Below are 6,081 nucleotides of genomic sequence, written 5' to 3'. Positions count from 1 at the left end.
TCGGAAGTCGCGTCGCTCTCTCCGCTCTCGTATCGCGTGTTTAACGCTCCGGGAGATGACCGTAGTCCGACGTCACGGTTTGCAGACTTTACCGCAAGATGGCAATACTAGCAACTACGGTGCCGTCTGCATGAGAGCATTAAAAAAGTATGGTAACTTAAAAAGTGTGATAACTTTTTTATTTTTCGTCTCCGGTCCAAAAATAGGGTACCGTTGAACTCGTCTCGGTCCCCTGAGTTTAAATATATAATCAAAGTCCTGAAATTCCATAGGCAGTAATCTATAGTACACCCTACTATGTTGACAAATGACGTATAATCGAGAACGACGTAACTCGAAACGACGTAACTCGAGGTATACCCGTATAACGTAAAAGAGCAAGCAAAAATTTCAACTACTTTAAAAAATATGATTATATGATTTTCGTGCATAAGCACAGCACCTATGTACTGTATAGCTTAAAAAAGAATTAGAGGGGACATCTTGTGTATTTATATTAGTGTAATCAGGATCGTGCGGTAGATTTTCTCAGTATGATGCAAGTCTTGAAAATGCCACCCCTTAAATGTTTTTTGTGCCGCCTGATGCGGCCGCCTCTCTGCATCATAGCACGGCACGGCCTTGAGTGTAATGTCTATTAAAATAAACTATTCTAACAAAAATATTAATGCTTCATAAAAAAAAAAACATGGAAAATGGAAACAATTGTTAAGAGGAGGAATTGCTCTTCCTGGTTCTTTCTTGTGAGTGCCCTTGTATAGGGTTTTCAAAAAAATTGATTTTTATGGATCTTGTAGCCCTACTGCTTTTAGTCTTATAAGTTAGTGTTGCTTTTGCTCTCTCTCTTTATCTTATTGTATTCTACGGATCTCTCTTCCAACGCCTGACTTCATGGGGGGATTGGAAAATAGGTCCATGGAATTTCAGCTATCTTTTTGGAGAATGCTCAATTCCTCTGCCATCTTTGGTTTGTTTAATAAAAGCATTCTGTGCTCTGAAAGTAGTCTATTATTTCATGTAAGCAATCTGGCATAGCCATTCAAGTCTTTCGAAAAAAAGATTCTTCGATTACTAATTAATATAACAGAACTTTACTGATTTTTGAATCATCCTGTACTTTAAAGATTTTAAAAAAATCAATATTTTAGTAAATTTTTTGCAAATGGTATCGGAATTAGCATGGAATTATATAGAATCGCGGGGTTATTTCCACAATGTCAAAATTAGCTCTAATTATGTCCATCAGGTGGCGCTGTACCACAAACGACGTCACTCAGGTGTCTGTTTTTGAAACTATCACAGGTCAGAGTTATTCTAAACCTAGAGGAGATAAGCATTGGATGTTGTAACATTCATACGAGATGAAACACCATCTCGGCCCACCAGTGGCCAAGCGGTTACGTTCCCTAAACACTGGGAATTCGGTCGTGGGTTCGCGCCTCGCGTAGACAGGCTGGCCAGGTGGAGTTTTCCGGGTTTTCTTCACTTCCGTAACACCTGAATAGGGGCCAGTTACCCTCAAAAAGACCTCTCGGAAGGCGTCCCACCTAGGAAGAGCGCCCAAGTGTTGCCTTGCCATAACTTAATAAAAACAAAACAAAATACCATATCGTGTTGCTTTTTCTGTGAAACGACTCACTATCATCGTTTTGAACGAATCGAGTGATAAGCCGTCACGTTTAGACTGAATGGCAACCTAGGTCTTCAGACCTGATACCCTGCGATTTTTGGTTACGGGATTATCTGTTTACAGATATCCACGATTATTGACAATGCTAAAAGGCTACACCAGTGTATTTCAACCTTTTTCGAATCGCGAGCCAGTAATTATATGCGACTGTGAATCATGCTTATATAGAGTTGTTGTACTTAACAAAGTGTATACGGTAACTCTAGATTACTATTTAAATTAGTCACCAGTAATCAACTGCGCCAGCGTCTGTAAGATCAAATATTTTACAGCGGATTGGTAAAATTTTTTCGCGGACTGCGGTTGAAAAACTTCTTAAGGTATCAGTGATGCCTCATCACTGATACCTTAAGTTCAGATTTTATTATTATAATCATCATTGGTAAAAATGTTGTATATGTAATTAAGTATAATTATGTGTATCAGCTGTTGGGAATTTTCAGAACTGACCTTTATTGCATAATTATTTGAATGGTAACAACAGTGCATTGCATAATGACACGTGAAAAAGACCTTAGGGGATGAAAGACCGCAAAGAGAAACAAAAGTCGTCAAGGTTATTATTTTAACATTATTTATTCCTATTGTAAAATTGTAAGATATCAGTGATGCCTCATCACTGATACCTTAAGAAATGCTGTCCATAATGTCTTCAGGCTGTGCTCAACAACGAAGTTCGTCACATCGGCATTTGATATGAGGCGGTTCTTTATGGTGTTATGGGTCAAAGCGCCATCTGGTAGACATAATTAGAACTAAATTTTGACAGTTGGAAAAAACGTCCGCATGATTCTACGCATTTCTATACTAATCGCCTTACCACACGTCAAAAAGTATAATAAAATATCGGCTTTTTCAAATGTTAACTGTCTTTTGACTCACACTGTATACAGCGGCGTAGCTAGGGTTCTCCGGGCCCGGTGCGGAATCAGATTTGTGGACCCCGAACTACCATTTACCATTACCATTACGGAAAGGACACCCCTACCAAAAAATTTTTCGGCAGGGGTGTACTTTTTCCGTATTGGTAATCGGGAACGTCCAAACAAAAACAAGTAATTTTTTCTGTAAGTTTTGGCTTTTGAATTTATTTATTCCGTTTTGTGCAAGGTAAAACAAATAATATTATGATACATTCGAATTTTAAAAACTTACTTTACGAGCTTTCAGACTAGCAAAATCAGAAATAACAGAATCGAAATCTATGGAATCAGTAACTTCACGTTCAATGGATAAAATGGCAAGGTTTGTCAATCTCAGGTTGCTCATTGTCGATCTCAGGTAGTTTTTAATTAGCTTCAGCTTGGAAAAGCTTCTCTCACAAGTTGCGACACTAACTCCTATTGTTAATTAAGAAGATTCAGAGACCGATTTCTATATTCGGTACCGAATCGATTAATTTGTATCGATGAATAAAATACAGAAGCTCCATTGGTCCATCTTGACAAATCTGGTTAAGTTCCGAAGATACAGCAACGAAGTTTTGAAGCAGTTTTCATGCTTTTCTAATAACTTTGTTATTTTGCGAGATAGAGATGTGACGCTTGTTGTGAATGTTGGGGCACTTCATACATATTTTTCAATGACATAATCTCAAAATTGCCATTTTTTGAGTTGTGTCACTTGCTTGCCGGGGTGCGATATATTCATTTTTACAGTCAGCTTTGCAAAAATATTAATAATTCAAAAGCTAATACTGTAGTTATTATTTTAAGATGATTATTAGAATTTTATGATTTTATATATAATTATTTTATTATTATAATCATCATTGGTAAAAATGTTGTATATGTAATTAAGTATAATTATGTGTATCAGCTGTTGGGAATTTTCAGAACTGACCTTTATTGCATAATTATTTGAATGGTAACAACAGTGCATTGCATAATGACACGTGAAAAAGACCTTAGGGGATGAAAGACCGCAAAGAGAAACAAAAGTCGTCAAGGTTATTATTTTAACATTATTTATTCCTATTGTAAAATTACAAGTGACTAATTAACCTGTGTAAAGCAGGTTAATACCTGTTTATGATTCATGTGAAATGATTAAATATTTTATGGATGTTTTGAGAAAATAATGTCAATAGATAAATTTAACCTTGATTAAATTTTGTAATATGCTATATAAAAAGTATTTTTAAATGTGTATTTAATATTTATGAAAATTTTAAATTTTGTAAACATAATTTATCATAAATGTATTTATGTTTTCCTTAAATTTAATTTTAAAAATTAATTTATGTACTTTTAAATTATTAGAATATTTTTTAAAATTTTAATTAAATATGACTATAATTATGATTATCATATACCAAATTTTATAAGTAATTTGTATGAATTAATTACTCTGACATTGACTTATTTAGCGAGAAATATATGTATAATTATCCTAGATTTCAGTTATTAGCGTTTAACATCAAACAGGAAATGATATATTGTATGGTTCCTTCTAATTTGTGACTAGAGGAATGTAATTCTAAAATTTATCGACATTTTTTAATTAGTATTTAAATCAAATATGCAATATCATTACTACTACTGCTGGTCAGATTTGAATTAGTTGTGTTATTACCGAGTTCTTTTTTAAAGTTATTTTTAATCTTATATTTGTTACTGAATAAAATGAATACTTTTTTTATACTGTTACGGAGGAAAACCAGTTAGAGAGAGAAACCTGTGAACGCCTATTATTATAAAGTTTATTATATATCAATCAATAAACTGTCGAGTTTTGCTTAAATTTTAACCATATTATATTTATACGCATTCGCAATTTTTCTTTTCATTTCGACATTGTTCTTGAACAGATTAACTGTTCAGTAGGTGCTCGCTCGCTCACGTCAGAGGAGGACGAGATAAAATATTGATCCATTATCTGTTATATATGCTTATATACTATTATCCTTGTCACATCTAAAGTCTCGCCGTTGTTAACATCCCTTGTACCCTCTGAAGATATTTCCTAAGATGACCATCGTCACATTGTATTGTATCACACAATTGATCTTAACTCTTAATGACGTCATTGATTACTACTTACGATAATGTAAGTGATGTCATGCATAGCTATGACATAATAATGTCATTCGTGATAGATAACCTTGGCTTTGTCATTCTGTAGGACATTGTTGGACATCTGATTTCCTTCGAATAAATGCTTTTTTTTCCCCCTTACTAAATGCTTGGTACTTCAGCCATTGTATAAATAAAATATAATTTGCAATATTTTATGATTGTAATTTAAAATACATGATCTTTTTATCTTTTGTATTTAATAATCGGGACATCCAAATATCAAATTTCAGAATGCAATTTATTTGTATAAACATATATAAATATATTCAGTTGAAAACCTTCTATAACTTATTCAAAAGGGATATTAATATAAAGGCAAATTTTAATGGGTAATTAAGAAAACCTTTTTTTAAGATCTTATAATTGATGTTTTTAATATTCTATAAATAAGATAAAATAAATTACCATTTTGTATTTACAAAAGATGGCGCCAGGTAGCATTACATGCAATATCACTGGATCGTAATCGTTACTTACTAAATACTTAAATTGTTATGCAGAACTGAAGAGAGAAAAATTTTGTTAATGTAACGTGCATTTATTACCTCCTAAATTCAATCAAATGGATTAACAAAAAATTCCAATTTATTTTTAAAATATTAATATTTAAAGGAAAAATCCTAGACACATTTAATTCATAAAATTAAAACATTAAAGATATTGCGAGTTATTTTGCAACGTGTGAAATATATAGCTCGATGGCCGAATGACCAAACGTCCAGTAATTCGGGTTGGCTGAAAGATTTTCGTAAAGGGCTGATTCTGGCTGTTGTTGAGCCCCGTCCCTAATTACCAGCCGTTTCCAATGTGGACCTATAACAGTATCAAAAAGATTTTCTTACTCGTTGGTTGCCTGCAGAGTGGAGAGTTAGCTAACAATTCTGAATTTTAAGACGTTCTTTTATGAAAAAAGGCAGTCAGTTTTGTCCGATTTGATTACAGCAACGCGACAGGTGGGTGATCTGCCAAGAGAAATGCTTCTCGGGAGGAGTTTTGGTCACCTATTTAGGTTATTGAAGAAAACCCGGAAAACTCCACATGGCTAGTCCCTTGGCAAGGCGCAAACCACCATCAACTACTAGTGTTCACTTGTTTTATTCAGTCGGCCAAGTGGGCTCCAATTTTGTCCGAATTACTTATAATTTGATTCTCTGAGAACGCTTTCAATCAAACCCATCATGGGTTTGGCTAGGTCCATAATGAGTATGGCCGGGAGATTGAGGGATGAAGCGTAACGTATCAAGGACATATCGCCAATAAAAGAGGAATACGGCCTAACGTATTCGTGCCAGACTGCCCATAAAAAATTCTGGA

This window comes from Centruroides vittatus, unplaced genomic scaffold, assembly GCF_030686945.1.
Source record: "Centruroides vittatus isolate TY-2023 unplaced genomic scaffold, ASM3068694v2 contig_628, whole genome shotgun sequence".
Lineage (NCBI taxonomy): Eukaryota > Metazoa > Arthropoda > Arachnida > Scorpiones > Buthidae > Centruroides > Centruroides vittatus.
Note: the sequence above shows the minus strand (reverse complement) of the source record.